This window comes from Lissotriton helveticus, chromosome 12, assembly GCF_964261635.1.
Source record: "Lissotriton helveticus chromosome 12, aLisHel1.1, whole genome shotgun sequence".
Classification (NCBI taxonomy): domain Eukaryota; kingdom Metazoa; phylum Chordata; class Amphibia; order Caudata; family Salamandridae; genus Lissotriton; species Lissotriton helveticus.
The window spans coordinates 170,655,394-170,673,836 of record NC_136073.1 but is presented as its reverse complement, the minus strand read 5'-3'; the positions used below and the strand labels follow the sequence as shown (position 1 = coordinate 170,673,836).

Sequence of the window (18,443 nt, the reverse complement as noted above, 5' to 3'; positions counted from 1 at the left end):
GATGGTTAAACTTCAATCAAACAAACTTTTCAAAACAGTGAAAGAAAACCCCAAGTCTCTCATCTCCTCTGAGGCTTTCTCCTCTTTTTTCACAAACAAAATCAAAACCTTAGATACTGAACTTAAGGCTGCCTCCTTCCCCCCCCAGAACTTTGACCCTTTGTCTCCTCCTTCCTTGCCGCCACGATACTTACCAAAGAATTTAGCTCACTGGTCTGAGTTTGCATCCTATGACGAAATCTCTGTCGCGAAAATCCTGGCCTCCCTGAACCCTAACAGCCACTTCAATGACCCGCTCCCTTCAAACTGTCTCGCGACCGTTACCAAATCCATCATCCCTAGCTGGACTGCAATCATTAATGCCTCCCTACGACAGGGCTCAATACTGACCTCGCTGAAAACAGGCCAAGTCATACCCATTCTGAAAAAAACGTCGCTGGACCCAGCCTCCCCAGACAACTTCAGACCAATTTCAAACATTCCGCTCCTGGGGAAAGTGCTGGAAAAGTGTGTCCAACTACAGCTTAGTCACCATATCAACAACTACCATCTACTGGACGGCTGTCAATCAGGTTTCCGACCCGGTCACAGCACCAAAACCACCATGCTCCACATCGTTGATGACGCTCTTCAAGCCCTTGACCAAGACAAAACCTGTCTCCTGATCCTCCTTGATCTTTCATCGGCCTTCGACACGGTCAACCATGCGATGCTACTCGAACGCCTTAAACTCAGGATGGGACTAGATGGCATAGTCCTCGACTGGTTCAAATCCTACCTCCAACACCGATCTCAGAGTTTTTTAGTCAATGGCGAACTGTCCGCTCCTTCCGATGTCACGGTGGGAGTTCCTCAGGGATCAACATTGTCCCCTACCCTCTTCAATCTCTATCTGGAACCCCTGTCCGAAGTCCTGCGCAATGCAAATATCTCCTTTCATATGTACGCTGATGACACTCAGATCTATATAAAAATCTCATCTCTGGCAGAGATCCTCACCCTGAATGAAACCCTGAAGCTGACTGTCAGATGGCTCTCCTCCAATCAACTAAAACTTAATGCCAAGAAAACTGAGTTCCTTCTAATCTCCCCACCCAAGAACAACCCCGACATCCAGACATGGATTAAAGCCATCACAGCCTTAAACTGTTCCCTGACCATTGTGAAATCTGCCAAATCTCTGGGAATCCCCTTGGACTATAACCTAAATATGCGAGACCACATCAACACAATGGCGAAATCGGCCAGATTCCACCTGAGCTACCTATGGAAATTGAAACCCTTTTTAGACGCTCCGGACCTCAAACTTGCTGTTCAATCATTAGTCATCTCTCGACTGGAATACGGTTGCTCCACCCTCTCTGGCTTACCTAAGATCTCGCTGGCTCCCTTAAAAGCCTGCCTCAACGCAGCCGCCAGACTACTTACAGGCTCAAAAAAATTCGATCACATCACTCCTCACTTGAAAGCGTTAAACTGGCTCCCCTTCGAGTCGAGGATCCACCTCAAGCTGGCATGCATCACGCACAAGGCCCTTCACTCTAAATACCCTGCGTATCTTGCTCAGAAGCTTGTGTTATCTGGTGGAAACAGACACTCAAGATCGACCAAGGCCCTCCTACTCCGGCCTGCACGCTTTAGGAAAATAACAACCTACAATCGGGCCTTCACTGGAGCTGCACCAAGAATATGGAACTCCCTCCCTCCTGACATTAGAAAAATCCCTTCCTTTGCTCGCTTCAAAAAAGAGGCCAAGTCCTTTCTCATGGGTAAATTCCTTGGCTAAGCTCATTCCGTCAGCCACCTGAGAGACTGTTGCCCTATCCTGCGCCATTGTACATCACTGTATTTGACTTTTTGTATTATTTGTATAATATTCATTGTACTTTATTTATCCTTGTTGTATAGCTTCTCACATCCCCCAGGTACAGTACCCGTCTGCTACCCTGTCCAACCTTCATCCCTTGATTCTCCGTAAGCCCTCCTTTGTACCAAGTTTTTATCGTTTATCGTGTGATGTGACCCTGTATTACTCTACTGTATCTGTAAAGCGCTCCGATACCCTCACGGGTCATGTTCGCGCTCTATAAAACCTTAAAATAAATTCACCTTGTGCCAGTGGACTACAACCCTGGACTTTTCCTGTGACCAGTCCTGTCTCTGCTCACCAGTAACATAAGTAACCTTTTCCTCTTGTTTTATTTGTCCTGCTGGAGGCCCAAGGAAAGGAGAAACCTATACTGAAAGGGGTAAAACAAAATGATATGAGGTGAGAGGTCCTTAATATCCCAGCATCCCACAACTATAATTAGGATTTAGGATGAAAGAGGGGTCCCTGAAGGGTGACATCCACATGCATAGGGGCTCTAGGGGTCTACTTGAGGAGCAATGATACATATTTGACAGCGCCTCAATTTCCTCTGCTTCACAGTGTTATATGTAGGTTTTGGTACTTATAGAGGAAATGCAGACCACCCCCACCCCTGCCCCCACCCTCGCTGTAATGCTGCATCCCTCCTCCACCCCATAAGCAGCTACTTCGACTTGCTTTGCCCTAGAACTCTCCCTGGGCTTACGATCAGCATAGAGGCATCAAGCTGCTGCATTGTTCTCTTTAGGTCAATAAAAATAAGGGAATTGAGGACTGGGTGGCAGAAGAAATCCTGCGTCCATCTTGGGCATTGGGAGGAATGAAGGCAGCACAATTAGTGTTCCAGACCAAAACTGTTATTTTTTTAATTTTAGTGCAGCATTCTAGAAAGTGAGGCTGCCGCTAGAACGGCACTTCGTTCCCCTTGCCCTGCAAGTCCTGCACTTAGATAACATAGAAAGTCCCCGGTGAGCCCTTCTGTGATGATGAATGCCATCTTGTGATCTTGGTGGGCGTGCACTTTATTTCAGGTGGTCATCCTCTCCTGCAGTTGAGGAAGTGTTGCTTGCCTGCGTGCTTCCAGTACAGAAGAATGCACAGTAGGCCCAGGAAGCATGTCAGAATGTGGCATGTTGGGTCCAAAGGGCCACTATTAGGGAACACAAACACCATTCAGGTCTCCACTCAAGTGTCAGAGAGGTCACGTGCACACACCCAGGGAGTGTGGTCATCTGCCTCAATATCCTTGTCTGTTGCACAGCCCCCCTGTGCAGACTCTTACAGTCATTGCACGTGAGGGTGCTTGTGATGTTACAGGGGGGCTCACTGTCCGGGTGTGTTTGCAGCACTACCATTATGCTTGTGAGCGAGCACACACAAGGGATGTTGGAAACATTGAATAGCACGGTCCCAGGGAGAAACAACCTTTACAACGTGGTAATTACACCGCAATACCTTTACAACGCAGTCGTTACAACTACTGCTTTGTTAGTACAAGATGAATTTACATCGCAAGTCTTTACAACGAATTCCACTAGGGGGTGCTGAGGTATTGGAAATGAATTCCAACACCTTTCCCTACTGTTGCACAAACTGGAGTAGGAATAGTAAATAATACTCTTCCTAAATCCAGCACGCCCCCTAGTGTTAGTGGTTGTAAAGACTTGCGATATAAATGCATCGCTTACTAACAATGCGATCGTTATAACGACTGGGTTGTAATAGCACCCGATGTAATGCGTAGTAAGGTGCTATATTCCCAACGAACCCCATCGGATTGAGTTTGGGGTTTGCCCCTACAAAGGACGGTGGAGTACCAAGGTCATGCAGAGAGTCATCTTGCACTACTCTCCATGGGGTCTGGATTAGGAGTAGGCAAACGACGTATTTTTTAAATCACTAATATCTGCAATTCTCAAGAGGGCTACCAGTTTTGCGTAAGTTACTAGTGCAAGGGTAAAAAAAAGAACACGAGGTGAGCCCTCAAAAGGCACGCGAGATACCACATCAAAGTATTGCCCAAACAGGTTCCAAAGTCATGTGGTGAATACTAGTCTGCGGCGCTCGTGGCCCTGGCATCACCCACCTTCACACTTCCTGCAGGACATGTATTTTCTTCACGAACATTACACACTCACGGCAGACGAAGGGATCCAGAAAGGACGTGTTCCATGCACAGTCCAATAATCGTGGTTTACACCCGATCACACTCACCTATGCTGTATGCGCAGCGCTAGGACGGAATAACGCCTGTTGCTCAGACCTCGAAGGCCTGAGGGGTTCCCTGCGCAGTCCCACGGGGTTTGGGGTGCCCCCTGGCTGGTGACAGTAGAGCTGAGCCGAGGCCCCTCAGATCAGCCGCGCCGCCTGCTATTCCCATCTCTTGACAGGCGATCTCTCCCACCGGAAGTGCGCGACGCCCTGAGAATAAACTCCCTGACACTCGAGCCGAGCCCGGCTTATTTATAAGCAGTGTTTGAAGTAAAGTTTCCTGGTAAACCACGTGACCAAACTTCCACCGAAGAATGAGGTAACAAGGGGTCACAAGTGTGCACGCGGCCTGCACGGCGCACGCTGCCGACTCTATGCAGCGTGCACCACTGTGCGTACGCCCCGCCCGCACGGCACACGCTGCCGACTCTATGCGGCGTGCAAGATTCTGTGCACGCCCGCCTGCACTGCATATTACCACGCTGCACAATCTATTTCGAATGTTTCCAGCATGTACCCCTCCTATGCATGCGCCTGCCGCCGTGTACACCCTGCCCGCACTGCGTGCCCTGCACCAGCTGCATATTCTGTCGGCCTGCACAGTATCCTATTTCCACATTGCACCCTGTCTGAACAGTAACTTCTGCATGATCGCATTGTGCATTCTGCCTTCACTGTGTACCCTGCCTCTTTCACTGCACACCCTGCCTGCTTCCAGAGTAGATCTTACCTGTTTTTCAAGCACATCTGTACTATTTCCTACTGCGTTCAGACCGCGCTATGCACACTGTGCATTGCTATGGCTCATCCTGGCTGGATTGCTTAACCCATTCGTTGCCACTGTGCAATCTGCCAGCAATGCACAAACTACGTCACTCAAATGTGCCCTCTGGCTGCTGTCACTGGGCATTCCCCTGACCTTGGGTCCACAGCGCCCAACCCCACTTTAATAATGTTGCCACTGCACATGCTGTTTCACTGCACCCCCTGCATGCTTTCACTGCACTCCCTGCATTCTTTCACTGCACCCCCTGCTTTCTTTCACAGTACACCCTGCATTCTTTCACAGTACACCCTGCATTCTTTCACTGCACACCCTTCATTCTTTCACTGCACACCATTCATTCTTTCACTGCACTTCCTGCATTTTTTCACTGCACACCCTGCATTCGTTCACTGCACACCCTGCATTCTTTCACTGCACACCCTGAATTCTTTCACTACACACCCTGCACTCTTTCACTGCATTATTTGACTGCACACCCTGCACTGCTTCACTGCATTCCCTACTTGCTTTCACTGCACCACTGCACCCCTCCCCAGGCCATAATCTGCAATCACCTGTTGATTTCAGAAAGTCAGTTTCCATACATAAATGCACTGCACAGACGAGTGTGAGACATTTTGACTCCAGTCCCAAACTCGCATGTGAAATGTGTGTCACTGAAGTGGGAGGAGTGGGCAAGGACAAGGGAGAAGGGCTGATTTGACAGTACAATATTCTCACACTGAAGCTCCTTTTCACCCAGGGTCACGTGCTGCACCGAGAAGGCGCCTATGCCGTGCGCATGCCCCATTCCCACGCCGTTGCTTCCGTCCGGGCACAAGGAGAGGTGAGGCGGCAGTCTGAGGTTGCCACCACTAAGTGACTCTGCAAAGAAACCAAAGACAGCATCGTGCCAGTTTCTGCTACTAAAGTAAGCGAGACTCTTCCTCCCACAAAGTGACTTCAGAACTGCTGTTCAAGCCCTTGCACGCTCACATCTGGATGGTGGAAACGCCCCTCTCTGTGGCACTCTTGAGAGTACCCTCCCCTCTGTAGCATGTCTCATCCACTGCCTGAAAATATATGATCACATCAGCCAACCCAGAAGTAACTCTGCGCACTCCCTTCAGGGTCCACACATCTTCAAAACCACCTGCATCCTATACAGAGCCAGCACACCATGCAGCCCGCCTATCTGGCTGACAAGCTCACCATCTCTAGTCGCACTGGGAGGAAGCCCGGAGAATAAGGAAACGTCCCATAGCAGCAGCTTGGGACACCATGCTAATACAGTTCAAAGAGCAACAGTTCAAAGAGCATAATACAGAGTATCTCTCGATCATCTCCCATCAGCCTATGCCTCCTGTGTCCTCTTCTGATAGAGATACAGGGCATATGGTGGATCTGGCCCGCACTACTTACTCACGGTCCCCTAACCAGTATCCCCTCTATACTCTCATTTGCCTAATCATGCTTTCTGATTGTATATTCCTCTTTGCTCTACCCTTTACAAGTTGGTCTTCCCAAACTAAAATTTCTTCTTATCTTTATAAATGTCCTCTTGCTCCATGATGGAGGATCGAAATATTTGCTGTTATAGTCATAGTGCCACAGCTGACGAACCCAACTACTTAATACTAATGGGCTGATTATGATGTCGGTTGGAAAGCCCCGACCACTAGTGGGAAGCTTTCCGACCGCAGTCAGGGGCTTTCCGAACGACATGGTCGGTTTGCGGTCCGACTGCCGAAATTAGATGTTGGTGGTCGGAGCGTAAACTGTCCGGTCATTCGGACGCAGTTCTGATAGGCTCTCAGAGTATCCCGGCCAGTCAGACCGCACTGTAATCCCCTATGGACGGCGTTTCTACCGTCGGGATTAGGATGTCGGATTCTGACAGCCTTTCCGTTCCGGCCTTTCTGACACAGAAAAGCTGTCAGAAAATGACTTTGGGGGGCCCTAGCAGGTCCCCCTTGCATCTGTGGCCTATGGTTGGTGGCTGAAGGGTACCTAGTGTGCCCCCTGTAAATCCATGCACTGTGTGACAGGCACCATGAGGTTTTACATACACCCCCATTTCTCTATGGGAGCCTGTATTACTGCCGGTTTAGAGCTGTAGCACAAGCTCCTATAGAGAAATGGGAGTATGCTACTGAACAGTGTTCGGCCGCATCTTAATCAGGCGGTCGGAACTGCTGACCAGAGGTCAGTCTGTACCGATTCTGAGACGGTGTCGGTCAGAGGCAACTCCGACCGACATCGTTATGAGGCCATTAACTTTTTTAAGATGATTAATTAATCTCTCTTAATGTATGTAGAAATAGCTTGTTGTGTTGTATTGTATTACTACATTGAATAATCAATAAAAATACTTGAATCACCATATTTGGTCGTTCTCAGAAATATTCACAGCCAGTACATCATTAAACTAGAGACAAAGAACTGTAAAAAGAGAAGAAAAAAACCAAGGTTGCATGCTTTTCCATCTATGTAATGAGGATCTGTAACAACATCCCTGTATCCATCCAGACCGCCCCAACCCGGTCTATTTTAGGAGGGAGTTGGAGATGCACCTCTTTAAAGAACACCACATCACAATGAAGCAGCTTTCCACGTATGCCCCCAGAGACCAGCTACTTCTCCTCTCACCTTGTTGACAGCATCCTGTCTTTGACCATGTAAAACACAGAGCTACATTTTCACTAAGTCTGCGCTATATAAATAACACAAATATTCAAATCATAACCCTGCTTCGTACCCGAAACTGTCTGATAACTTTTCACAGTATCTATCTATCTTTCTATCTATCTATCTATCCATCTATCTATATATATGTTGTGCCCCTTCTGCCTGTCATTTGGTCATGCTGCTACACTACAGCCCAGGGTAGCCCGCTGATCCTCAACCCACGGATTGTTGCCATTGAAATACAGAACCTGGAGTCAGAGAATGGGGAGGCTTCTGGCAAGTATAAGAATTAGGATCAGCTGTGAGTGTAAGTTAGTGAAATGATTGACGTTGTCTTGTGAATATGTCTGCATATGATTGCATATGTGTGCGCATTTGTGCATATGCTTGTGTCTGTGTCTCCATGCATGGTTGTGTGTGTGTGAGATTATGTGCATGCATGTCTGCCTGAGTGCATGCATGCAAGAGTGCTGAACATGAGAGACTGATACACCTAAAATGCTTATGCTATCTGTAATTTCGTGGCAATATATTGCATATGATATCGATACACATCACATGAAAACACTATGTGTGTATGATGGAAATCGTTAACATATGAATCAAATCCCAGGCATTCCCAGCAATCGCAGGCATATGAAGCCAACCTGAATCACACACAGTGTATCCAGTATCTCTGAAGGCCATCTCTGGCTTGCTAATGCAATCCCTGCCAGGGAATGGCAACATTTGAGAGCTAATTGAGATCCCAGGCATATAGAGACGGCGCCAAGCGGATGGATACAGTTCTTGGTAGGAGGCAACCATTTCTGGCTTATGAAGACAATTCCTTTCCTAATGTATATGGCTTGTATAGACCTTTTGTGCAAACATTCCAATGTTTGTCTTCTGTTTCTCTCTGTTTATTTGAGAACATTCTGCCCTCTGTAAGTCAGATGCTCTAATAGCTTTATGGCCCTTATGGTTCCAGCAATATTGGTCACTAAAGGCCTTCTCCATGCAGCTCTGGCATGTAACCTGCCTCGAAGGCCTTTTACAACTGGGATAGCTCTGGGCATGAGCTGTCAGGGCTATGAGAAAGAATCAAATGCAAACCCTACCATATGAGATGGACCCTTCAAAAATGGTGGCTATTCCTTATAATGGAGAAAGATACCCAGCATGCAATGTTGATCCTTAATATATAAATTAGATTTTTAACATATGATGCCAATCCCTTGCATATAGTGGTGTTACTTAGTTTGTGATTAAAAGCCCCCTACCTGCAATCACCGGCTTAAATGAAGCACTGACTCAACTGAGCACCCCATGTGCTTTCACTGTGTACCCTACTTGTACTGGAGACTGTGTGCTTCCACTGTATATTATACTTGTATTGGGCATTCTGCATGCTTTCTATGCGTATTACACCTTTATTGCACACTCTGCATAATTCCCTATGTATCATACTTGTACTGTGTACTATGAGTGATTCCCTATGTATCTTACTTATACTGTGCACGCTGCTTGCTTTGGCTGTGTATTTTATCCAGAGGCAAAACAAACAATTGATGGACAGAATGCAGAACAATGTCGTACATTCACCCCAGTACAGAGATCTGGGCCTAAATCCATCGTTTTTTTGCTCACCATGCCATTCCAGTTTGGATCCAGCCATATGCAAATCAGTCTTGACCCACACTCGGGGTGACAAATGCAAAAACAACAATTGATGGACAGAATGCAGAACAATGTCATACAATCACCCCAGTACGAGGATCTGGGCCTAAATCCATAGTTTTTTTGCTCACCATGCCATTCCAGTTCGGACCCAGCCATATGCAAATCAGTCTTGACCCTGCGCCCAATGGGAACAGTCCAGCCCGAACTGGGGAGGGCAAAGTGAGCTAAAGAATGATGATGGATTCAGCCCAAATCTGTGACTGGGGGTGAGTGTCTGAAAAGTTTCAGCGCTCCGTTCATCATCTCCTTGTGTTTGCTTTGTTCGCACTAAGTTGGCAGGGTAGGCCCAGACGTGGGTCCTTTGCTCACTTTGCCACTGGATTCAAGCTAGCCTGGCTGATGAGGGCTGTTAACCTGACACCGGTCCCAGGATGCTTGTTTCCGGTGCAGGGAAGACCTGGCTTGGCAGTTTGGGCTGGACTGTTCCCATGAGGCACAGGGTCAAGACTTATTTACATATAGCTGTGTCTAAACTGGGGTGGCGATGTGAGCTAAAGAATGATGATGGATTCAACCCAGATCTGTGACTGAGGGGTGAGTGTCTGAAAAGTTTCAGCGCCAGAATTATGCCTCAGGGAAAGGCCAAATTATGCAGCAGGGTTAAATAAATGATGCGTCAAGAAACACAAATTATGCAGCATCATATGGCACATTTTGTGATAATATTACATCTTTATTTTGTCATTTTTTAAACGCTGTCTGGGCATTAGTTGCAGCACAGCAACGTGTCACTATGTTTTTAGTAACTGTTAAACCGCTTGAAGTAGAAACCATTTTTATTTCGTTAGAATCTGCAGATTATGCATCAGACAATGGAATATGGGGCAAATGCAGCAAATCTACAATTATGCGAAAATCATCAAAGACACACAATTGCATAAGTCAAGTATCCCTGATCATACTTTTATTGCGCACTCTGCCTGCTTCCCCTGTGTATCCTACATGTACTGGGCACTCTGCATGCTTCCACTGTATTTCATACTTGTACTGGGTGTTCTGCGTGCCTCCCTTATGCATCATACCTATACAAGGGAAGCACGCAGAGTGCCCAGTACAAGCATGATACCCAAGGGAAGCACGCAGAGTGCCCAGTACATCATACTTGTACGGTGCACTCTGCGTGCTTTCAATGTGAATTATACCTTTACTGAGCACTGAACATGCTTTCACTGTGTATCATATGTGTACTGGTGTAACATACTTGTACTGGACACGCTGAGTGCTTCCCTTATGTATCATACTTGTACTGGGCACTCTGTGTGCTTTCACTGTGTATCATTCCTTTAGTGCGCACTCTGCGTGCTTTTACTGTGTATCATAGTTGCACTGGGGACAGTGTGCTTTCACTCTGCATTATACCTTTATGGGGCACTCTGCGTGCTTCCACTGGGTATTATACCTTTAATGCACACTCTGCGTGCTTCCACTGTGCATTATACCTTTATTGCGCACTCTGTGTGCTTCCACTGTGTATTATACCTTTATTGCCCGCTCTGCGTGCTTCCACTGTGTATCGTACCTTTATTGCGCGCTCTGCGTGCTTCCACTGTGTATCGTACCTTTATTGCGCGCTCTGCGTGCTTCCACTGTGTATCATACCTTTATTGCGCGCTCTGCGTGCTTCCACTGTGTATTATACCTTTATTGCGCGCTCTGCGTGCTTCCACTGTGTATTATACCTTTATTGCGCACTCTGCATGCTTCCACTGTGTATTATACCTTTATTGCGCATGCTTCCACTGTGTATTATACCTTTATTGCGCGCTCTGCATGCTTCCACTGTGTATTATACCTTTATTGCGCACTCTGCATGCTTCCACTGTGTATTATACCTTTATTGCGCGCTCTGCATGCTTCCACTGTGTATTATACCTTTATTGCGCGCTCTGCATGCTTCCACTGTGTATTATTCCTTTATTGCGCACTCTGCATGCTTTCACTGTGTATCATACCTTTATTGCGCACTCTGCATGCTTCCACTGTGTATCATACCTTTATTGCGCGCTCCGCATGCTTCCACTGTGTATTATACCTTTATTGCGCGCTCTGCATGCTTCCACTGTGTATCATACCTTTATTGCGCACTCTGCATGCTTCCACTGTGTATCATTCCTTTATTGCGCACTCTGCATGCTTTCACTGTGTATCATACCTTTATTGCGCACTCTGCATGCTTCCACTGTGTATCATACCTTTAATGCGCACTCTGCATGCTTCCACTGTGTATCATACCTTTAATGCGCACTCTGCATGCTTCCACTGTGTATTATACCTTTATTGCGCATGCTTCCACTGTGTATTATACCTTTATTGCGCGCTCTGCATGCTTCCACTGTGTATTATACCTTTATTGCGCACTCTGCATGCTTCCACTGTGTATTATACCTTTATTGCGCATGCTTCCACTGTGTATTATACCTTTATTGCGCGCTCTGCATGCTTCCACTGTGTATTATACCTTTATTGCGCACTCTGCATGCTTCCACTGTGTATTATACCTTTATTGCGCGCTCCGCATGCTTCCACTGTGTATTATACCTTTATTGCGCGCTCTGCATGCTTCCACTGTGTATCATACCTTTATTGCGCACTCTGCATGCTTCCACTGTGTATCATTCCTTTATTGCGCACTCTGCATGCTTTCACTGTGTATCATACCTTTATTGCGCGCTCTGCGTGCTTCCACTGTGTATTATACCTTTATTGCGCGCTCTGCGTGCTTCCACTGTGTATTATACCTTTATTGCGCACTCTGCATGCTTCCACTGTGTATTATACCTTTATTGCGCATGCTTCCACTGTGTATTATACCTTTATTGCGCGCTCTGCATGCTTCCACTGTGTATTATACCTTTATTGCGCACTCTGCATGCTTCCACTGTGTATTATACCTTTATTGCGCGCTCTGCATGCTTCCACTGTGTATTATACCTTTATTGCGCGCTCTGCATGCTTCCACTGTGTATTATACCTTTATTGCGCGCTCTGCATGCTTCCACTGTGTATCATACCTTTATTGCGCACTCTGCATGCTTCCACTGTGTATCATTCCTTTATTGCGCACTATGCATGCTTTCACTGTGTATCATACCTTTATTGCGCACTCTGCATGCTTCCACTGTGTATCATACCTTTATTGCGCGCTCCGCATGCTTCCACTGTGTATTATACCTTTATTGCGCGCTCTGCATGCTTCCACTGTGTATCATACCTTTATTGCGCACTCTGCATGCTTCCACTGTGTATCATTCCTTTATTGCGCACTCTGCATGCTTTCACTGTGTATCATACCTTTATTTCGCACTCTGCATGCTTCCACTGTGTATCATACCTTTAATGCGCACTCTGCATGCTTCCACTGTGTATCATACCTTTAATGCGCACTCTGCATGCTTCCACTGTGTATTATACCTTTATTGCGCATGCTTCCACTGTGTATTATACCTTTATTGCGCGCTCTGCATGCTTCCACTGTGTATTATACCTTTATTGCGCACTCTGCATGCTTCCACTGTGTATTATACCTTTATTGCGCATGCTTCCACTGTGTATTATACCTTTATTGCGCGCTCTGCATGCTTCCACTGTGTATTATACCTTTATTGCGCACTCTGCATGCTTCCACTGTGTATTATACCTTTATTGCGCGCTCCGCATGCTTCCACTGTGTATTATACCTTTATTGCGCGCTCTGCATGCTTCCACTGTGTATCATAGCTTTATTGCGCACTCTGCATGCTTCCACTGTGTATCATTCCTTTATTGCGCACTCTGCATGCTTTCACTGTGTATCATACCTTTATTGCGCACTCTGCATGCTTCCACTGTGTATCATACCTTTATTGCGCGCTCCGCATGCTTCCACTGTGTATTATACCTTTATTGCGCGCTCTGCATGCTTCCACTGTGTATCATACCTTTATTGCGCACTCTGCATGCTTCCACTGTGTATCATTCCTTTATTGCGCACTCTGCATGCTTTCACTGTGTATCATACCTTTATTGCGCACTCTGCATGCTTCCACTGTGTATCATACCTTTATTGCGCACTCTGCATGCTTCCACTGTGTATCATACCTTTAATGCGCACTCTGCATGCTTCCACTGTGTATTATACCTTTATTGCGCGCTCTGCGTGCTTCCACTGTGTATCATACCCACGCTGTGCACTTGAAGAGAGATTTAGGGTCGCCCTGCAGCCACACCGGTGGTCTTTTCTCAATGATGCACACATTATGAACCACTGCCCCCCTGTACGGAGACACAAGTGGGGTGCTTAAGGCTGACGAGCAGCCAGAGTGAGAGAAGAGGTGAGTGAAGAGAGGCAGGCGCGCCTTTTTACCCAGCAGCCCTGGAGCATCTTGTATTCCAGAGGTGGCCAGACTGGTGATGTGCTCTCCGTTACCATGGCAACTGGCCATGCCCCCTGCAGCATGTGGACAGCACTGAGTGATGCTCGTGCCCCACCTGTCACGGCAGACCTCGCCTCGGGAATAAGGAATGAGCTCCGGAAGTGCCCGGGTCGCGGGCTGTCCTAGACCCCCCTCCCTCCCTCCACTCTCCTCCCCCCTCCCCTCTCCCGCTCCTGGCCCACACAGGGCTTTTTAGGGAGATGAAAGGCTGTGATTTAGCATTGGAGTGGGGCGCAGGGCCTTCTAGACGTGGGGCAGGCGTGCTTACGTGGGCACGCTGTACGTTTCCACCCTCACTGTACAGTATCAGTGCACGCACAACAGCACAGGTCTCCAGCCACATACACAACATCCAGTGATGTCACAAAACCTCAATGGCCCCCGTGCACAGTAAGACGAGGGGGCCCCTTTACCTATTCCCTAACTACCTTGCTGCTTTTGAGTGTTCTATTTGTTTGCAGCTGGCCAACCCAAGGGGCCCACTTTGAGGTGGACGGTGATGGGGCCCTGACACACCACAAGAGTTGCCGGGGCTCCATTACGCCCCTGACAACATCTGGCACACATCACATTAGGCAAAACATGACACACTCTTTCAACACAGCATAGATATGCCATGATGCTGGTTAGGCTATCTCTGTGCTCACAAAATGACTTCCCTCTGGAACACACCATGCACTGTCATACAAGCAAACACATTAAGACAGAACTCCTAACATACATCCAACAGAGCCCAAATGAGCCAAAAATCGGTTGTTACTGCACACAACAGAACTCACTAGCACCAGTTGTCACAGACACACAGGGCTTTAAGTGGGCCGGGTCTGGCCGACCATCAGTTTTTTAAAGGGGGCCTCTAAACGGGTCTCTATCGGGCTCTGTTTTGTGCCCTGGCACAGGCGGTCCGTTTTTTCCCCAGACTGCAGTGACAGCAGGCACGTCGATGTCCGTGTCCTCACGCTCCTCACTTCTCACTAGTGTAGAAGTTACGGCATGACGTCATGCCAGGTGAGCGTTGTAGGGGAAGGGAAATCCTTTAATGAGAGTCATTTTCTCTCTGGATTTCCCTTCTCTTTTTGAAACTCAGGAGCAGCAACATTGTCTTGGTGTCCAGGGCTTTAAGTGGAAGTGTTTTCAATATTATATACAAGCCATAGTTACTGCTTAGTTATCTTATGCAACTATCAACCAATGTCAAAGCCAACAGTCCTGACTTGTTGTAGGTATGATGTTACTTGTTTTATCAAACATCTGGATGAAATGACAGGAACAGCTAAATAAAAGTCGGGCGGCACACTATGCTAAGCACAGATTTTTAGCCTACATGTTTTTGGCCACACCCTTAATTACATTGGCCACGCCCCTTCGAGAGACCCCCCAGTTTTTTCATTCCACTGAAATCCCTGCAGACACACACATACATCTGTATATCCACATGCAATCATACTCTCCCAGAAGATACACAAAGGATTTTGTACAGCCTCTGGTTTCGCCCATCAATGACCAAGAACATTCACCTACAGCTTACTGACATTGCCACACTAACCCAGCATAGAAACTAACTCACTCTAGTGATAGCATATCCTCACCTGCCCAACCAGACCCTGGTTGATGATGGAAGCCATGGACCACATAGAAGGTCACCTTCAGTCTACCAGAAGAGATGCATTTCCACCCTAGTGGCAGATTGTGTGCTTGACATATACTCATAACATAACATTCCTTTCCCCTTCACTTAACCGCGGCGGCAATTCTGTTGCAGTGCGTCAGCTTTGATGAGTGGGCGGGGCCACGCCGGCCAACGGATGTGCGCAGCACTACAGAGGTAGTGCTTGCGACGGCCGTTGGCCGACGGGTGCATGGAAGGGGTAAAGAGCACACTGGGTTTGCCAGTAGAGGGCGCTGAAGCCCTAACTCAGTTGTGTCAACACAATCAAGGGGCAAACCATGTGCCATGTACATATCAATGCAAAAGACACACAATTCATGGACGGAATGCAGAACAAATCTAAACATTCACCCCCCAGTCAAGAGATCTGGGTTAAGGCAATCATTCTTTTGCTCACTCTGCCACCCCAGTTTAGGCCTGGCCATATGCACATCAGTCTTGACCCTGTGCCTCATGGGAACAGTCCAGCCCGAACTGCCAAGCCAGATCCTCCCTGGACCGGAAACAAGCATCCATTGCACTGTATAGGAAAGCACATGAAAGGCCTAATCTCCACGCCGGTGTGCATCCAGGCCACACCAGGGTGACAAGTGCGGCTTGCCAGGGATGGCCCTCAGTTTCTGATGCTGTGCACTGGCATGCAGACTGTGCAGTAACTGGCACGTGACCACTAAAACGTTTGCTCAGCTGAGTGTCATGGAGGATCCATGACACTGGTCCTCCACTTCAGTAAGAAGTACAAACAGTTTTCACAAAACAGGGAGAGGCACCCTTCAACTCAAAGGGACAGGGTCGTTATCAATATGGAGCAGGCATTTGCAATGCAATAGGTCTCGTATTTACAAGACTTTGACCTATTGGCATTGTAAATGACAATGCCTTTTATTTATGCACTGTTTTCAAAACAGATAAATAAAATGCATTGTCATTTACAATGCCAAATAGCTTAAACTCCTGCAAATGCGAGAACTATTGCATTGGAAACGCGTTCAGCGATCCAGCTATAAAAAATTTAAAAAGCATTAGGAGCAAGCTTGTCCAGCCTGCAAAAGCAGGCAGGACAAAGCTATTTGAGAAAATAGTGCTCAGAGGCTGTAACTAAAGCCTACCGAGTAACAACACAAATAACAGGGGGTGTTGCCATGGGAGGCTACAAAATGAGGCAAGGCGGTGCTAAGGAGGGACAACTAAGCCTTTTGACCAATGAACAGCCACAGTTTACAGTGGACAATGACACAAGCCTGTGAAAAATATGGGTGAAGAGTGGGCGGAGCTTCACGTCCCTACCTCAATACAGCATGTCTCGCAGAGCAGCGCATGCACTGCCCAGGCTCAGCCTAAAAAAAGGTTACCTTTTGTGCAACTGTACTGAGTGGGATTCGGGTTTGCTTACCAAGAAACAATGAGAATGCACTAAACAGTAATTTATACATTCTATAGAAAAAAGTAAGCAATCTGTCTCACTCTATGTTGGAATATATGACTCTTTATTTTATAATATCAAACGTCATATTCTGCACAAAAACAACAAGATATATTAAAACCATGCTTTCCACTTTCCGCCCATTTCTAATACATCTTTCAATCCTAAGAATATAAGTGGAAACTTGTATTTAAAAAAAACCAATTCACTAAACAATTTAAAAACAACACAGGAACAATTCTAACAATGCAATGTTTCGGTGGTACTCGGAATGGTTCACTCCTCCTTCTTCAGGACTAAATAACAATTCATATACAATTTCTTTTTCAATTTAATCTGGCGCTCATTAGACTTTCATTCCATAGTGACTTGATTATTCCCTGGATGCACTCCCAGGGACAAGGTGCATCACTATTGTCTGCAGTCTTTCAGCTGCAGTATGAGGGTGTGCCAATTCCATCTTGCCACTCTCCCATGTACATTTTCGGGTGACATTTCACGCTCCCTTAATTTACCTCAGCCTTGTGATTCCTCTCATATTTCTATACAAATCAATACTAATGGAGAGGATGAAGAACAAAAGAATTTAGATCTCTCAGGCATTAAAGACTAAAGAGGAGAAAGTACTTCTATAGAAATGTGAGAGGAATCACGAGAATGAGGTCAAATTAAGGGAGCGTGAAATGTCACCCGAAAATGTATATCGGACCGCAACAAGAAAGAATGAGCACATCCTCGTACTGCAGCTGAAATGCTACAGCCCCCTAGTGATTCACATAGTCCTCAAGAGTACATACAGGGAATAATCAAGCCACTGTGGCATGTAAGACTAATGAGCACTGGATTCAGTGGAAAAATAAATTGTGTATGAATTGTTATTTTGTCCTGAAGAAGGTGTTGTGAACCATTCCACGTACCTCCAAAACGCTGCATCGAAAGAATTGTTCATAGTGAATTGATTTTAACAGTTTTTTTAAAGATAAAACAATCAGTGTATATTCTTAGGATTGAAAGATGTATTCAAAATGGTCAGAAAGTGGAAAGCATGCTTTTGATATATGTGTATGTCTTTATGCAGAATATGAAATTGGGTATTATAGAATAAACAGTGATATATTCCTACACTCAGTAAGACAGAGTTGATTGGTTGCTTGATTTTTCTACAAACTGCTTTCAGCAATAAAGCAAGTGGAAGAGAAAAGATGGAAGTTATTGTGAAAGAATTGGCTTGTCTTGGTACACCAGAGAACCCATGATTCCTTCCCCTCTAGATAATCTGCCCATCCCATGTATCATGCCCAAGAAAATGGGGTAGAAAAAAATAACAATATGGATTATCCAGACCAAGCTGGGAGCCCTGCTGGATCTTGCTGGAACTGTTTTGGGACCACTGCCATTGGTGACTTGTGGTCTCCCATCCTGCAATGATCCATCATCTTCCTATTCATCAGCTGCCCCTGTCCTTTTTATCTAGGAGGATTTGTAAAATTGGAACAGGGGTCTCTGAGATGCCCACTGCCAACTCACATACCGGAAACTGTGTATTAATTTACTGATCATCAGGGTTGCCCAGTTCACATTTACCAGAGCCCAGGGCACCATCTTGGTGTCTTAGAAGGAGAGGTAGGTCTTGCATGGCTGGGAGTATTAAGGCAGCCATGTAAAGTTATATGGTTGCGGTC

The 18,443-nt window shown here is 46.5% G+C and overlaps 1 protein-coding gene across 6 annotated transcripts in view; it reads right to left on the bottom strand.

The window, feature by feature from the left end:
- The window catches only part of ACHE (acetylcholinesterase (Yt blood group)), a 401,526-nt gene that overhangs the window by 140,702 nt on the left and 242,381 nt on the right, over window positions 1–18,443 (bottom strand). Inside the window, exon 1 of one of the 6 annotated variants that reach the window (XM_078670034.1) lies at window positions 4,085–4,229. The exons of the other annotated variants lie outside the window; for them this stretch is intronic. The gene's annotated coding sequence lies outside the window, so the exon portion shown is untranslated. Of the gene's footprint in view, window positions 1–4,084; window positions 4,230–18,443 lie in introns of those variants that run through there. 6 annotated transcript variants of the gene reach the window in all.